At 38.7% G+C, this 18,262-nt stretch overlaps 1 pseudogene; it reads left to right on the top strand.

Moving 5' to 3' along the window:
• Positions 1–1,400: 1,400 nt before the first annotated feature.
• Positions 1,401–9,305, top strand: LOC104476462 (epidermal retinol dehydrogenase 2-like; annotated as a pseudogene).
• Positions 9,306–18,262: the final 8,957 nt, after the last annotated feature.

The following is an 18,262-nucleotide window of genomic DNA, read 5'->3' as shown; positions in this document are numbered from 1 at the left end:
CTCCACTTCTTGCAGCCAGGCCAGGCCAAGTTGGGCCCAGTTGGCCACTTGGTGAGAGGCCAGAGGGTGAGGCCTGCAAGGCCCATGAGGTCTGCGCCTCCCCCTCTGAGCCTCTGCCTTCACTCAGCTTCTTCACATCTTCTCTTCTCTCTTTTTTTTTTTCTGTTTTCCACTTCTTAAATAAGTTATCGCAGAGGTGTTATCACGGAACATTCTGCTACCAATCGGCTTGGCCTTGGCCAGAAGCAGGTCTGCCCTAGGCCCGGCTGAGTCCACTGAACAAAGGGGAGTGACTTCTAGCAGTTTCCTACAGAAGCTACCACCTTAGACCCCCCCCTCACTAAACAAAACCACAACACTACTCCTGCTGGCCACACTGTTCCTGATGCAAGCCAGAATGATGCTGGCCTTCTTGGCCACCTGGGCACACTGCTGGCTCATGTTCAGCTGGCTGTCCACCAGCACCCCCAGGTCCCTTTCCATCGGGCAGCTTTCCAGCCACTCTTCCCCAAGCCTGTGGTGTTGCAAGGGGTTGTTGTGACCAAAGTGCAGGACCCAGCACTTGGCCTTGTTGAACCTCATACAATTGGCCTTGGCCCATTGATCCAGCCTGTCCAGATCCCTCTGTAGATACTTTCTACCTTCAAGCAGATCAGCACTCCCACCCAACTTGGTGTTGTCTGCAAATTTACTAAGGGTGGACTCAATCCCCTCATCCACATCATTGATGAAGATGTTAAACAGAACTGGCCCTAGTACTGAGCCCTGGAGAACACCGCTTGTGACTGGCCACCAACTGGATTTAACTCTGTTTACCAGAACTCTCTGGGCTCAGCCATCTAGCCAGTCATCACAGGGCACACCTGTCCAAGCCATGAGTCACCAGCTTCTCTATGAGAATGCTGTGGGAGATGGTGTAAAAGGCTTTGCTAAAGTCCAGGTAGATCACATCCACAGCCTTCCCATCATCCACTAGGCAGGTCACCTGGTTATAGAAGAAGATCAGGTTCGTCAAGCAGGACCTGCCCTTCACAAACCCATGCTGGCTGGGCCTGATCCCCTAGTTGCTGTGCACATCCCAGGTGAGTGTACTCAAAATGAATGTACGGTACTAAACCTTTGTAAAAACCTAGAGGGAAGCTGAGGACTCTGGAACAAAACAGCTGGCAGGCAGGATATAGCAGAAGATATCTGCTTTAGTGTTACTAGTCAGAAGCCAGCAGCTTTCACAAAACAAGTCTTTAGTTATACTTTGCATCTGCACAAAAGAACAATGTGAATGAAATAGCTATTTTAAGTCAATCTTCTTTTTTTTTTAGTCAAAGTGCTTTGAAGGGACAGTAATGTATTTTATTTCTGGGTTTGTATAACGGAAGAGCGGTGTTTGTACCTGAAAAATCATGTTCAATTTCCGAAGCATCCTGAAGATGCTACAGTTCCTGAAATTATTAATTTTTTATATTTTTTTATAATTTCTTCTTATTCATATTTCCTCCACTCAAAAAAAAAACTTTTGCTGGGGTAATAGTGCTTATTACTGGCTACACAAATGGGATTGGAAGACAAATTGCCTTTAATTTTGCTCCTTTCGGAGCAACCTTGGTTCTTTGAGACATTGATGATGAAGGTAACAAAGAAACAAGCAGATTAGCCCAAAAACCTGGAGCTAACCGAGTGTTTGCTTACCACTGTGACTGCAGCAATAGGGAGGAGGTCTATGAACAGGCAAGGTAAGATACAGCTTCTGGCTTCTGATTTGGCTTCTTGCTCCTGATTTTTTGCTTCTTTTTCATAGTATATGCTTTTTTTTTTTTTTTTTAGAAACTGTACTGTTTACTAAAGGGAAGTAATCATGTAGGGCAATGACTTTCTCTTTTTGACAAGCAGCTTCTAGATAGAACTTAAACTATGTTTGCAATAAAGTAATTGGGTTTAATCTGGTCTGTTGAGATTTATCCATTTCCCACCTTTGTTGTGAGATGGTATCTTCTTTTAGATTAAGAGTATGGTAAAATATATAGCAGAGATTAGCTCCATGTATTAACCTTTTTAGGCTTTAAAATTTCTTTAAGAAACCAAGAAATAAAAAAGAAAAATTAAAAACAGTAGTAATTGTAAGGGAGGGGGTCCTTTTCTTTGTCCGTTTTTTTAGAAAACTGTAGTTCTGTAATGGTGGTGTGGGGTATAATGGTTTCAGAAATACCATCAGGACATGTCTGGTCTCCAGTCAAATTGATGATTCAGCTTCAGTTTATTTTTTGGTCAATCAAGCTGGAAAGTAAAGTAGAGAAGGATTCCATTTTAAATTAGACTCATCTGCTGTGCAGACTTACACTCTGTGAACTATTGCTTTATTATTATTATCAAAGTCCATAAATTGGATGTTAAATTAATATTATTAATTTTTACTTGTTCTTAAACTACGTAATGCCTGAAAATATTTCCCAGTATAGCCTCACTTATATCCAGTTAGCCACTCTGCTATTTCATCCAGGGATAAATTCTTCTGTTAAATTCTCAGTATATGTACTTATACACAGGACTCTTAAGTCACATCTTTGACATTCTGTGACCAAAGGCATACATCAGAGAAATTAGCTAAAATATTTCATGACATGTCAGTGTTGACAGATTTTTTTGGAATAGCCTTGAAACATAACATTAATTTTCTATGAGTTGTCAGGGCGTGCTCTTTGTTTTGTGGTTGTTGCTTTTAATCTTAAACAAACCATATTCATTCTTCCTGAACACAACTACAAAAGTTTGAAATAAGTATTTTTCCTCAAGAAATGTTCCCAACGAAAAGTACTTCTAAAGGGTAAGTTGGATTCAGTATCTGTAAGTATCTGGAACTGCAATTCTCATGCTTGTAGTCAGCAAGGTATTATTTTACCTGTACTTGTTAGCAGCATTTGGGGCACAGCCAACAAACAGTGCACAGAAAAAATTTCCATTTGGGGCCATTGGTTGTACATGTAAAGAACCGCAAGTGGTATCATAGCATTACTTGGACAGTGCAGGCAAGGATATATCATATTATAATATTATGTCTGCAGAGATGAGCAAATTGTTGGGTGTTCTGTACTGACCCAACACAGAGTGTTCAAGGAGGACAATCTTTGCCAATTACTCGGGCAGTATAGATGACGTGACCCTCACCGTGTGAGACATTGATTACGACTCCTGCAATTTTAGAGTAGGAATCACAGTAATTTCAACAATCTTAATATCTGTTATCACTTCCTAGCAAGATGAAAAATCAGTCCGAGCAATTTGTGGTCAGTACTTCAAATGTGACACTTGATCTTTATTTGCAATGATACTACAAATCAAATGGCAATTCTTCTATAATCCTCTTTTTGCAAGAAAAAAAACCTCACTTTAGAAATTATTGAGATCAAATCTCTTTGAAAAAAAAATTTAATTGTCATATTGTCATTAAATCCCTATTCGTATATAATGCTATCTGCTTCTTGCAAAGATATGCACCAAAATTATTAGTTTAAGCTTTTGTAAGTATTTTCTCTGTTGGACTTTCTGAATGTTTTGTAATTATTTGTTTGTTCTTAGTTTAACAGAGTCTGAAAATGTTTGGTTAGTGCACTCCAGTAATTCTCAATCTCCAAACATATTAACTGAACCAGCCACAGGGCTCCAGCCTGCCAAATCTGCTGTGCCCTTTATCAGCAGAGAGTATTCTGAAGTGCACAAACTGACCTACAAGCAGAAACTCAAAGAACTGTTTCAAATTCAGGAATTATTATTGAGGTGTTAAAAGACGCATGCTCACAATGCACATTAAAGCTTTGTAACTCCTTACCTTATGTTCCTGTGGAAACCAAAAGTATTCTGGAGCTGAGGAAGCAATTTGAGAAATTCTTGGGGGAGAAAAATAATGGCTGGCATATATTAAATACAAAGATAAGATGCATTATCTGTCTCAGGAGGATCCTAAGCTGCAGAGTGTGAAAAGCCGAGGAGTACACTGGAGGAGACCTTAGTGTCCTGATGCTTTTTTTTCTGCTTTCCATCATGAGACAAGGGCTATAGGGCTACATGGACCTTTGATCTGATGCAGTACAACAGTTCTTACGTACTCTGCATTTCCAGTAGAGATACAAATAATTGCAAACATCACTAAGCATTTTCATAAATGAAGCACAAGAGGCAATGATACCTTCTAAGGCTTTCTGTTAATCCTTTTTTTTTATTCAGGTTAGAAAAGAAGTTGGGGATGTTACTATTCTAATGAATAATGCTGGCATACTGCTTAGGAAAAAGTTCTGTGACATTCCAGATGAAGATTTTGAAAAGACCTTAAGAGTCAACTTCCTCTCTCAAGTCTGGGTAACGTATCCTGGGTGCCTGAAAGGTACAGGCAAGCATTTCAGTGTGAAAATCACCATGGTGGCACCTACCAGGGAGACTCAGTTTGGAATAGGGATGGGAAGGACCTTGAATGAGAGAAGATACATTTTTTTAATAATCCTATAATTGGAGACACACCCAATTGACAGTCTCCTCATTATGTCTCAGTAATGTTACCACAAACCTGCCCAGGCACTCTGCTAAATCCAAAGTTTGTGCAACCATATTGTGAAATAAGCTCAATCTAACAGCTGTGGCAAAAGTTAGTGCTGACATGATAGCATGTGACTTTCGTACTCCTGACATTTGCTGGCATCAGAGGGCTTTGTCTAACAGACTTGTAGCATTCAGGCAGGCACAACCGTGTTGCATGTGTTGGTGTCAGTCTTCAGCTCGTGCTTTCATTCCTAGTCACCATCTGCTTAATGTACATAGAAAACAGATCTAGATAGTATGTACTATCTTTGGGGTTTTTTCATACCTCTGTAGGAATTTGCTGTTATTTGACCTTTAGGAGATTTTGTTCTCAGGAAGTGTTACTCTTGCTGTTTATATGCCTGAGTGAGCAGTCTGCATCAAGGAAAAACGTAGTATTATGGCAAATCCCTCTCTAAATAACATTTCTCATCAGAAAATCATCATAGATAGAAGTCCTCTAATAATTTTCCAGTCCACAGAGCACCATTCTTCCAAATACTTGAGGCAGAGGGAGATGTTCTGCCTAGCAGATCTGAAGAGACATAGGGCGGAGGACAGTGACCACAGGACCTCAGCCAAAAAACCATGTGCTAGGCACACACATCTGGAGTCAGATAGACAGCACATCTCAGCTATTGAAAAAAAAATTGTTACTGCTCTTGTATTTTTTCTTCTTTTCCCCCTCACAAAGCACTAGCATCCTCCTTATATAGTAAATGTCACCCACAGTGGTGGTGTGAGGGCCCTGAGTTGTTGGTTATGTTTATAACAAATAGGGCCCATACACAGCTGAACTCCTCTTGATGTGTTGACCTCTAGCTCCCTCTTGTGTACCAGTTCTTTGGTAATAGTCTCAAATAGATTCAAAACATGAGGAACCAGGAGGCAGAGAAAATAAAAACTTTGCTGCTTTTGATAACACGATTTTAATGCTGACAGATCTTCATACAGAGGGCAGTCATTGAAGGGAATGCTGTTTTTCGTTTAGAAATTCTTACGGAGACAGAAGGTCAGTTGGGCTTCTTGTATATTGAAGCCCCAGAAAGCAAATCGAAGGATAAAGCCTAATTTGGAATGCAACACTTTTGGCATGTCTGGTTATAAAGGGTTTTTTAAATATATCTCTTAGACTTGCAAGGCCTTTCTTCCAGCCATGATGACCCGTAACTACGGACACTTGGCTAGCACAGCCAGTGCAGCAGGATTGTTGGGAGTCTACAGAATGTCAGGTCAGTGTCATCAAATGCTGTTACAGATTAGATCTACATGCTAATAACTTTTCTTGGAGAACTCAAAAATGCTTGGCTTAAGCAGTTTATACTGAGATTTTTGAACACTCAGGAAGAGCCTGCAGATACCAAAGGCGGTGGTGTATTGAAGAGGATGATGGTGACATGTTGCCTGAGTGGCACAGGGAGCTCACTGCAGATTTTACTGTCTGACTGCAGCCTCTCTTATCGCCACAGAAGAAGGACAATACAGCTCATACGTGTACAGTGGGAGGGAACTATGCATATGGGTTATCTTAACACTTTCTCACACCCAGTTTTTTGCAGATGAACGTTCAGAGTCCTGAGACATACATGGGTTATACCTGGAACAATACATTTATTTGGAAAATGGTATTCAGGTCCAGAAGGCAAAATTTTCATTAAGATTAATTTGAATGAACTGTGTTTTAAGCTATTTAACAGCTCCATATTCTCAGCTGTTGCCCTCAGGCGAGCTTTCTGCTACAGTCCTATTTCCTCAGCCTAGATCTGCTGCCCAGTCTCTCCTCAAGCTTCTCTGACATCCTGATAGTATCTCTTATGTTGCCCTATGAGAATGTGAACTTCAGAATAATTAAGTATCTCTTGTTTCTTCTGCTGATTAATGGTGTTACTGTAGTGTTTATTTGCTACCTATTATTGTTGGGTTAGATTTGGTATTGATAATAGGTCACATCCAACTTTCATCATTTAACTGTAAGGCTAATGAGAGTGGACCTGCCCATCCATGCATTATAACTTGTTACACCTTAGCTATGCATTTTTAGGCTGTACAGTTCCATCATCCACTATGGGTGAATCCCTGAAGCATAACAAACTGTCTCTGATGCCAGTTTTTTAAGTTACTCTTTCAGCAAAATTGGATCTTGTTGTACCTAAGAACTATTTTCACACACATTTGAAAAAAGCCTGTATTAAAATAAGGTTCTTACAGTTGCAAAATTGTAGAATTTAGCTTGGAAGGAATCTCTGGAAGTCATTTGGTCGATACCTCCAAATAAAAGTAGGCCCAACTTAGATCAGGTTGCACAGGACCTTCTGAGGGCAGATATTTTTTCTCCAGTGATGGAGTTCCATGCATTCATCAAACAATAAAAAAACAGACAAGATTCAGTCTTTTCAGGCAAACAAAATGGTATTGTAGTGCTAGGGCAAATCAGAAGAAGAAGTAATAGGTTGAGGCAGCATTCGTAAGTAGGGTATTTAGTTTTTACCACTGGAAATAGTTCTTACTGAAATGTAACCTGTGATATTAAAGGGCAAAGACATTCTGAACTGAAAGAATGCCTGGCTTGTATATGAGTATCTGGAATGTACATAAAATGTTGAATAAGCTCAACTTCCTATATCTCTCTATTGTGCACTGAAAAAAAAAAAAAAGAAGTCCTCTGGAAAGGGTTGATCTTATCCTTAGACAGCTGTGCATCAATCGTGGGAAGAGCCATTAACCTTCAGAGTTAGCATTGCCAACATGAACAGCATCCTTAAAATACTAATTACGAGACTGCTAATTATATAACTAGGTACTACCAGGGCTTAAATAGTATTACAAACATTAAAGTCTGTATATAACACTTACTGTGGTGCTTTTGACATATTTTGGATATTTCATCTTTCTTCACTTTTCAGATTATGATGCAAGTAAGCATGCAATCATTGGAATGGGAAGCCTTAAATTCGGAACTGTATCATACAGGAAAACAAGGCATTAAAACTACAATCATTTGCCCTTATTTTGTTAATACTCAATTAGCTAAAGATTTTCAAACCCAGTAAGTAAAACTTAAGTTATATACTATTTCATATGTAAAAAATAATCACTAGTCACTAGATATGCCATATTCAGTCTCTAGCTATTACAAGGTTGATTTGCTTTTCAGTTCAGTATTTTTGCCCTATTGACACATACAGCTATGTCTCTTGATATAAGAAATCCAAGCTTTGCATACAATTAACAACTAACATGCAACAGGGACTGCGTAATAACCTCACAGTCAAGGAATGGTTAGGGATGTACGGCAGTATTTAAGGCAACTTTATTTGTCAGTAGGATGGGTGCTGTTGAGTTTCTCTGCCCCGTGTACTTTTGGTGCAGTGATTACAGTTATGGGCGTCAGGATACCCGTGACCTCCCATTATTAACTGTATCAGCAGGTACCATACTGCTCCAAGTGAGAATAGCTGTGGTGTTAGTATCTGGTGAGTGGCTGTATTGTTGTAGGGATAGTAAAGGTTGCAGGCATCAAATTAGCCACTGCAGTACTGCAATACCAGTGGTCTTGGTTTTTCAGTGCTTTGCTCCTGCTTCCACCATTCTTGATCCTGTAGCAGCGTATATTATGCAGAGCACAGCCTCTCTCCTGGCTGGAAACAGACCTAGTCCTGGTCTATTTAGCTTTCACCCCAACATCTACAGTAGAAAAGAAGGAGGTGTGCAGAGGATGAACTCTTATGCACAGAACAGCATATACTATGGATTAGTTAACTGTGGGCATTATCGTCATTAGGGTCTCAGCAGGGCTTGCACAAAAAGTTACTCATTAGTCATTAAAATGCACAGTATCACCAAAGTGGTTTCAATGTATTCTGGTGACAGAAGGAGCTAAGAGGATTAGAGACTCTTTTTCAAGACTACATGAGGGAAAGGGGGAAAATTATTAAATTATTTAATTAAATTATTTCTGTGTTAGAATACACCTCAAAAGTAAAGTTTTATTATTTCACAATGCTTTTTTCTTTTTTCACCAGAAACTGCCTTTTTCTTCCTATTAATGATGCAGACTACGTAGCCAGCAAGATCATGGATGCAATTCAAAAGAAAAAGTTTGATCTAACCATGCCTCTGACTTTACGCTTTCCTGCTTTCAAAACGTAAGAATGGAATGTTCTGGAATTGCCTTCATGTTCTGGAATTGCCTTCTTGCCTTTGCCATAGGCCCACAAAATCAGCAGGAAAGTTTAGTAAAAACAGTCCTTTAGTTAGTATTCCTGCAGTCAATCCAGTTATATGTACCAAATTATGAAGAAACAGTGGTTTTAATTTTTAATAATCTAAGTGAATAGCATTCTTCTGGCCACTTCTGTTTCTAATGTACATCTTAAGCTATAGCTGGGTGTAGAAATTTCAAAAATTTTCCTGGGAGGATAAACCAGGAAACTGTCTGCTTCCAGTAACTGCCTCCATCACTGTCAGGACTTCCACAAAATGGCTTTGTGGTCTGTCATGCATTTTCCCCACTTATAACATGGGAGTGCCAAATATGTTATTGCCAGACATCAGAAGTATTGAGCACATATAATTAATTTATCATTTCTTTATTTGTAGAGTATATTTTTCTAAAAAAAGATCTAAGGCTAACTTGATGTTTGTCTCACCAGTTTCATTCTGTGGTGGTACTACTCCTCGAATCTTATCTTAAGATCCCCAACAGTTTGGATAAATTCTTTGGCCAGAAGAAAAAGGATTGAGACTAAAATATTCTGAACACCTTGAGTGCCATCTAATTGAAAATTTTCAGTAAAAATTAGTTTTGAATCATGTTAATTCTTTGACAGAAAATTTGCTTCTTGTACAATATTTGACATTGGTCAGCATGCAATATCATTCATAATAACTGTCTTTTAATCAATGGTTTTCAGCCACAACCTGCTGTCTCATTTCATGACAGCATGCTGCTTACACATTTATCTGAGTTCTCAATAAAAGTCAGTAAGACCTGGCAAGGATGTTTGACTTCATTGCACACTCTAAATTCTCAATTTCTGATAAAAATTTCAAAGCATGGGGAAAATGCACTAGTGTTCATTCAGAAAGGAAAAAAAAAAAAAACCACAAAGCATTTAACGTATTTCCCTTTCAGGGCCAAAATAGCACTGCAGTTCACACAAAGCCGACATGAAGAAGGGTGCTGTGGGATAATGTGCTCTGGCTGGCGAGCCGTGCAGGGAGCCTGTGTCCTGGAGAGGAGTGAACTCAGTGCTGTGCCACTTACCGTGCTCTTCATTAGTCACAGCACACTTTTCGAAACACAGTTCTATGGGAAGCGTGTGCCTTGGTTTTAATCCATGGCTGGAGGCTGATAGCGGATCATTTCCCGAAGGCTGTGGCTTAGAAAAAGTATTTGTAAAATTGTAGTGGCAGCAAAAAAATCATATGCCTACTCAGAAAGGAAAGATGATGAAGCCCCACAACCAAATGAAGCAGACAGGGAAAAAAATCCATTAGAGAAATTACTGATGTGGTAATTAATTGTCTCTACAAATTTGGGAAATTGTTCCTACAACAGTAGAATCACAGTTTCTACGTGGGCTCTGCACCGAGCATCTGCTGTAGGCAGCTGCATGTTGAGCCCAGGTGAAGCTCACAGGCATGCGACTCCCTTCTCTGACCCTGTAGGCACCTATGTGGCTTTGAAGCACCCTGCTGTGGCCAGATAATTATGTTCAAGGTGTTAGGTCCCTGAAGTCGGCAGCTGAATCTGGACCTCCAAACTGGTCCACATGGTTCTCTTTAATTTCAGTCATCTTAGTAAAATTACTTAGAAAATTGTTGACTTAAGAGGATTATGAGGAATCTCTGTAAGAAATCTTTGGCAATTTTCTGAGTAATTTCTGAAAAATCCTTAAAATGTAAAATTATATAGATATCACGTTAAGTGACAAAGCAACAACTTTGCATGGACTGTATGGCTTTCAGAGACTGAAACTTCAGTGAGGTAGCCTGTTTGTTAGTGTGAAACATAACTCAGCTGTAAATCATGGGAAAAGGAATATAGACAGGAGGGATTAAATATTTGCAGCCAAAGAGCACATTGTAAAGGCTCTCCTTTCAGTACCCTTTTTTTTTTCAGTTTCTTTAACTAAAAATATGCCAGCCTTACCACCAGCATTTGCAGTTGCAAGTTTACCATCTATATAGACAGGACATGAGAAGATTAAGAATAATATAAAGGAATCAATGCTTTGTTTTCTAAGCTGTATTCACCTGCTCTGCATAGCCACCCTGCAGAGTCTTATTCTGTATTGCTGCAGTCGCAGCCAAGGGCACTCTTTGGCTCCATTTCTTCTGGCTAATCTGCTTGTCTCAAGAAGGAATTTATAAAGCTTATACTTCCTAAGTCTCACAGTGATCCGTTAGATCTTCTTATCACCACTAGAAATCAGTAACTCCTTCTTTTCAATGAAAATTCGAGGAAAATATTTCATTTTTTATTTGTACAGAAAAGAAGTGTGATGGATCATGTAACACAATTCTAAAACTGTAATGAAGACCTTCCTATTAAAGTTCAGAAGATGCAACTGGACGCTGGTCCTGTTTTTTAATATAAAATTCTGGTTTGTGTTTTGAGTTGTAATGCGCCACTTAAGAAGCATCTCAGAGTTACTGACAACTCCTGAGAAATGTGTGCTTTCCTTCTTTGAGGCTTTCATCTTATTCATAATTCCTCCATACAAAAACAATGTTGCAGGAGAAATTCTGTTATTACTGAAGTTGCAAGTGAGACTGACAGGCAGTTTATTGTCATTTTTTTCTCCTTTGGGAGCAGTCCTGGCTCCCTGTGAAACTGATGAGGAAGAGACAAACAGATTAGCCAGATCAGCCGTGAGCTGAATCTACCTGTGTTGGTGCATCAATAGAGATATAATCTGTGGTGTCAGATCAAATATGGCTTTTTCCTCTTGTTTTACACCCATTAGTACAACATATCTTTTCAGAGCATATTTGCATATAGAGGAAGTTGTAGAATCGGGTATCTTATAAAGAACAGTAATCATACTTAAACAATAAGCAATCTGAGGAAAGAAAAAATTGATTGATGCTGGGTCTACCTTATAATCTAAAAAAATTTCAAACAAATCTTAGTGGCAACAACATGTAACTTTAATTTCTCAGCAATTTCTCTAACCTCTTGCATATTTCAGTGTCACTCTGTGACACTCCCTGAGCACTTAAGCAAGGGCTCAGGTGGTTTTGACTGTACACAGCACCCTGTGACTCCCAACTTCCAGACTCCAGGAAGAAGAGAGGCTCACTGTAGCACCTTGTTCCGTTAACTCCACAGGCTGGATGGCTCAGCACAGCTTAGCTCCTGTTCTACATCAAAGCTCCTTCCAGAGGAACAGCATTTTTAAAGCATCTGCGGAAATCAGAGAATATTGTAGGATACAAATGTATGCTACAATATGCCATAGATATCATTATACAGTATGCTTCTAGGCTCAGACTCAAAATTTCTCCATGCAGTTCTTTCTGGGTATATAATGCACTATCGTAGCCAAATCTGGATAACCATCTGAAATACATGGTTCTGGTGAAGACAGCCATTGCATGGAGATGGAGATATATTTAGTACCTTCTCCTAGATATTTTTGGTTCATCTTTTACGTGAGAGAGAAATGTTTCCACTCAATCAAATGTATTTTATATTCCCTATGAATACTCATTGCAGTACCTCGTATTTTCTCAAATTCTTCATCTGTGTGCTTGAGCATTTAATATCTTAAGAGATGCCGTGTAACTTCAAACGTATCATAGAAACAACTGGACTTTCCCAGAAATTCTGATAGCTTGGTTTGATTAATCACCTGAATTGGCATCATCCCATTAAATTACAAAACATTTCCAGAACAACCTCAGGCTTTCCAAAGGATTGATTACCATCTGTAACTGCCAGCCTGGAAAACTCTATTTTGAGTTATCTATCTCATGAATTTGTTTGGATCCCAGTTTTGAAGAGTGAAACTAATCTGAGAGAGTAAATGACTACTACAGTCAAAGAGAAGACCAAAGGAAACAGATGGGAAAAGACAAGACCTCTGTGTGCAAGGTTTCTTTTGCATGGCATGAAGATACCAGCACTAGCAGGAAACCCAGCCAAAGGCATCGGGATACCAGATAAGGGTAATTTGTTTCCATCAGATGCTCCCAGCCTGCACAAAGGCTGCAGATTCATTTGCACACAGACCACAGAGCAGCACACGTAAGTAAATATTTGAATATGTTAATCAGCGTGGGGAAGATCCCCGTTCATTTCACGTAGCATTGAAACATGAGCTACAGGCATGTTGCTTACTAGATACTAGAGTTCTCAGTGTCACCTTAGTCTCCTATTCTATCAAGCAGTAATTCTGAAATTGGGGAATCTATTGCAAGACTGCCTAGAGTGGTAGAAATAAAAGAAATTATTTTAGTAGGACAGCTTATATAAAAAGACACACTGAGATAGTCAAAGACAATTTGAGGCTAGTTTTATATACCACTTCATAGCAAAAAAAAAATGTATTTTCAAATTCTGCAATATTTGAAATCTTGTTCATGTGTAATCTGCTTTATCTCTGCATGGAAAGATGTTCAATTCTCAGTTCCTAAAGCAATGGGACCATTGTGGAAGAATAGACTTGGAACTGGAAGTGAGGAAATTCCCTGTTCCTCTGTCACTGCCTTTGTCTTTGATGAAAATGTTTCATCTCACTGTTCTGGTATCCTCATTTGTACCCTGGGAAACACAAAAAAAAAAACCAGTGAAAGTGCCATACAATATGTATTTCTCACTGTTACAAGTTGTGGACAAGGAAGCTTCATGCTTATACAATTTTTCAGGGTAACTAGAAATAGAATTTTCATATCTTTCCTTTTAGACCTAGAAAAAATATGTTATTACTTTGTATATTATCTCATGATTTTCAATACTTCATATAATTTCATAAGGTAGAAAGGCCTAAATCAATCCAAAGAGCTAAGTTATTAACAGATCAAAATTCTACCTTGATTATTATTATGGATTTTTCTAGTTTATTTCTTCAGTCAATAGAGTGCCTCTGTTCAACACTTCAGATACTTCAGGATGCCACAGACTGCTAATAAAGAACGACTGGTTTTATTTAAAAAATAATGAATGCAGATCTAATTGCCATTTTACGTTGCACAGATCTATTGCTGAAGCCAAATAAATGATCACGTGGCCATCCATTTCATTAACTAATCTCAGTTGACAGCACTGCCTGAGATAGCAGTGACTTAAATAGTCACAAGGCATTGCTCAATGCTTTCATAAACTCCATGCTTCCCAGGTGTTTCTTGATCAAATATATTGTGTCGGTGGAAGTGGCATTATAGTGGTTGCTCTGTCACTTACTCCGTTTCTTCTTTCTCAGAAATGTGGTTAACAAATGAACATGAATATTTCCAACACGCATTTTGGGTGCCATTTAAGTCACCATTCACCTGATTTCTTGTAGCTGACTGGTTTAGGATGAGATGAAACCCAGGAATGCCTTCTCTGTTGGATTGTCTTTAAAGGGAGTCTAGAAAGCTTGTATCTATAGGTGTGTATGACGTAGAGATCCACTTTGGGTGAAGTGAATTCCTGAGATAGCAGGGCAGCCCTCCTGTCTAGTGGAGGGAAGACTCAGAAATTTCTTTTTTTTTTTTTTTTTCTTTTTCACTACACCATTGTAGCAGTTCTTCACTTGAAGCACTGCTTGTCATTCCACCAAGCCATGGGCTGATGATTCAAGGCACTTCTTCATAAAATTGCCCTACACAACATATATGCTTTTCCAATATCTGCATTTGTAATCTAGGAAGCACAAAAAAATAGTGGAGTGACATAACTTACATGTAAATGTATTGTTTCTATTTTTCATTACTGAAAATTGTCTTTTCACTGTTAACATTTTTAAATTATTAGCATTTTTATTACATATTTATGGCCTTACAAATAATTTTTTGAAGAACAGGCAAATCATCTGTTCCATATGAAGAAATTACTCAATAAATAACTTAGTATTAAATGATTTACTTTTTACCAAACTCATCTCCTTCAAGAAAAAAGCATTTGTAAAGCATTTGATGAGCCCAGTACAAACAACAGAGATGTTGACACACAAACAGATAAAGCATCCAGGAATAAAATTCAAATATCTTCCATTATCTGACCCATCTTACCTGCCAATTAAGAACTGTGCAAGTCTCGTGAAATGCTTCCATGTTTTAAGAAACTAAAAGCTCCGTGGCTCTTCCAATGCTGTCAGTGTTGCCTGTGAGTTAGTTCTAGGCATCTCCTTATACTGCAAAATATATTTTTTTTTTCATTTTACTCTTCCTTTTGTCTGTGTAGTCAGCTAAGATGCATCTTGCTAAGGCTAAGCTTTATCACTTAAAGGGCACTTTATCACTAGAAGAGTATATCCAAAATAGATGTCATGAATTTGGTTCTAACTCCTTTGGTTTTCATTTTAGCAGGAAAGATCTAATGTATTTTATAGTTAAATCTAAATATTCTTTAATCATAGAATCATAGAATGGTTAGAGTTGGAAGGGACCTTCAAAGGTCATCTAGTCCAACCCCCCTGCAAGAAGCAGGGACATCCCTGACTAGATCAGGTTGCTCAGAGCCCCTTCCAACCTGGCCTTGAATGTTTCCAGGGATGGGGCTTCCACCACCTCTCTGGGCAACCTGTTCCAGTGTTCTGCAACTCGCATTGTAAAAACTTTTTTTCCTAATATCCAACATAAATCTACCTCCCTCTATTTTAAAACCATTACCCCTAGTTCTATCACAACAGGCCCTACTGAACAGCCTTTCCCCATCTTTCTTATAGGCCCCCTTGAGGTACTGGAAGACCTCTATAAGGTCTCCCCAGAGCCTCCTCTTCTCCAGGCTGAACAGCCCCAACTCTCTCAGCCTGTCCTCATAGGAGAGGTGCTCCAGCCCTCTGATCATCTTTGTGGCCCTCGACATTACAAAGTGTACACAAAATTAAACTGTCCTATAAAGAACGATACAACAGATTTCAGTCTAGTGTTGAAGGAGACATAATTAAAGCAACATACATAAATATGAAAGGGGGGATAAATATGAATGGCATAGTTGTAGCTGCTAGCCTACATGTATCAGAAAATAATTTCCTAAAAAGATTTTAAATTCTTTGAAATTTCTCTAGCTGAGTCACAAACACAAACCTTTAGGAAGTATACTAAAATTTTTTAAAACATTAGTTAATGCTTCTTTTCTCACTTATTTTTGTTTCCCGTAGTTAAACGAAATACAAATTTCATGCAGATACAAGCATATATATTTTCTTCTCTTACATTTACACACATAAAGAAACTTTCTTTTTTGCAACAGAATGAGCTAAGTAGAGCTGGCTCGAGAGCCAGCAGTGTTGCTTGTCTGCCTGGGGTGATATGCTAGGAGGTAACAGGAAACAAGGAATAAGATAGATACTCCTCCAGAATAGGAAAAGAGTTTGAAAGAAGCCAGAGAGTGTGATAGTCCTGAAAAGGTCTTTGAAAGCTACTTAGAGCCTGACAGCAAATAAGCTTAAAGTAGGAAATCAGGCTAGACCCGATGTCTACTTTGTTATCTGAAGTCCTTTGTTATCTGTAGCTTACTCCTCCCTGCAAGTTGAAGGAATAGCAATGCCTTAACTGCTCAACTGGTAAATCTGAGAGTCCCCACATAAATTAACAGCTGTCAATTAAGAGAAGAGCTGTGATTCTAACCATGCCTTGGAATGCAGGAAGGGAGCACCCACACTGTGGGCCCATGCAGGGCTGGAAATGCGAAGAAAATTGTTTCCCTCCGGTATTTAAGCCATGTTACATAGAACCGTGCTTCCCTTAACAGATATGTTTACCACTTGCTAAACTGGTGGTGTTTCTTTAATATAACCATGCCTTTAATATACATAATTCCATGATAGTTGACTGCTTGCTATGCAAAGACTTTACAGTGACTTCCTAATTAATTATTTCCTTCAATTTTCATTTTTTACAATCTCCTTTCCAAAGAAGGCACATACTTTTACATGAGAGTCAGAAGCCGCTGCAATAAATGAAGTAAGAATCAGGAAGAGAAATATCATTTCTTTTATATAAGAAAAAAGTTTGCTATACATCAGCAGATGCAACAGACAGAATTCCTACACAGGGAACAATGCCCATAATCAGGGAATCGTAGTGCACTTACCACAACGTAGAACTTATGTGACTTCAACCACACATAACCGCAGCTGATGCATTGTTAAGATAAATTCTCAGCACGCACACTTTGGAAATGAAAGGCATGTTTCCAGCTTGGAGATGGCAACATATCTAATTACATTAATGCTAATTAATTAGTTGTAGGAGTTTGTATTTCACCAAATGCTAAATGCCTTTAAAATAACTCCTTCATTATTATTGCAACAGAGATGCATTCAGAAACTTATTAAAATAATCTGGGCAAATATCTAAATGGCAAATGCAGAAGATTAATATTAGGAGAATTTGATAATACTACCCTTGCAGCGTTGTGCTTCTCTTGTACTATTAAGAGGAAATGCCATCTTCCTGAGGAAATATGAGGAAAAAGCATTTAACGTTAACTAGCATTGCATGCAAACCAGAGATGTGGGATATATTCAGCTTTTAAGCGCACAAGCCCTGCTTTTGTCCTAGTTTTTATGTTTCAGTGAAATATTTTTGCTTCTGGTTTGTTTGTTTTCTTATGAGAGAATGATCATGTGTGGTTTTCATGCACAACTTAAAAATTAACTCAGAGACACTTTCTTTGAGGCTTTTCTATTACCCATATTTCCTCCAGGCAGAAAGAGCACTGCTGAAGAAGCAGAGATTCAGATGGGACTAAAAGGCCATTTTCCTTAAACTGTGACCCGGTTGGAGCATCCTAGTGCTTTAGCTCACTGACAAGGAAAGTAAGAAGAGGCACTTAGGTTAGCCAGAGAAAACGAGGCGTAAGGAATGTTTGCCTACCAGCACGGTTGCAGGAACCGGGAGGAGGGCCACCCAGGTTAAGGTGGGATTTCTCGCTTATGTGTTGTTATTTCCTAGAAGAGTAAATCATCTAAGATTACAGTTTGTTAAATTGTGACATTTGGAAAAGGGGATTAAACAAACAGGACTATGATTAATTCTAATTCAAGAAGGAAGTTACAGACAACGCTTAAACTGTGTCTGTAATAAATAATCTAACGTGCCTTGGAAACTGTTTCACCTAAGCTTGCCCATAAAACCATTTAGCTGCTTTGGTCAAAGATCAGAATTAGGTGTAAAAGTTTAAGTTTTCCCCATTGACTGTCTTTCTGAGACTCAAAATTTTCAAAGGGTGGCAAGAAAGAATAAAAACCAGGAAACTTATTTCTGCTTTTGTCCTTTATGTTTAGACAAATGTATATCAGCAGCAGTGCCTAGTAACACTGTACTTTTGGAGACATGACTAGAAAGAATGATGGCATTCGTGTCTCAGCCTGGCTTACCACAGGCCTTATGCCTGGGAAAGCTGTCTTCCCTGTCAGTGAAATTCTCTCACTGGACAAAAAATGGGCAAAACACAGCGGGGGGTTGTGCTTTTTTTTTTTTTTCCAGTCAACCAAGGTGAAACAGATTTAATAAACAAAAATTTACACCTGTCTGTGGCATT

This window comes from Chlamydotis macqueenii, chromosome 2, assembly GCF_036417535.1.
Source record: "Chlamydotis macqueenii isolate bChlMac1 chromosome 2, bChlMac1.mat, whole genome shotgun sequence".
Classification (NCBI taxonomy): domain Eukaryota; kingdom Metazoa; phylum Chordata; class Aves; order Otidiformes; family Otididae; genus Chlamydotis; species Chlamydotis macqueenii.
The sequence above is the reverse complement of the archived record's forward strand: the minus strand, read 5'-3'. Positions and strand labels throughout refer to the sequence as shown.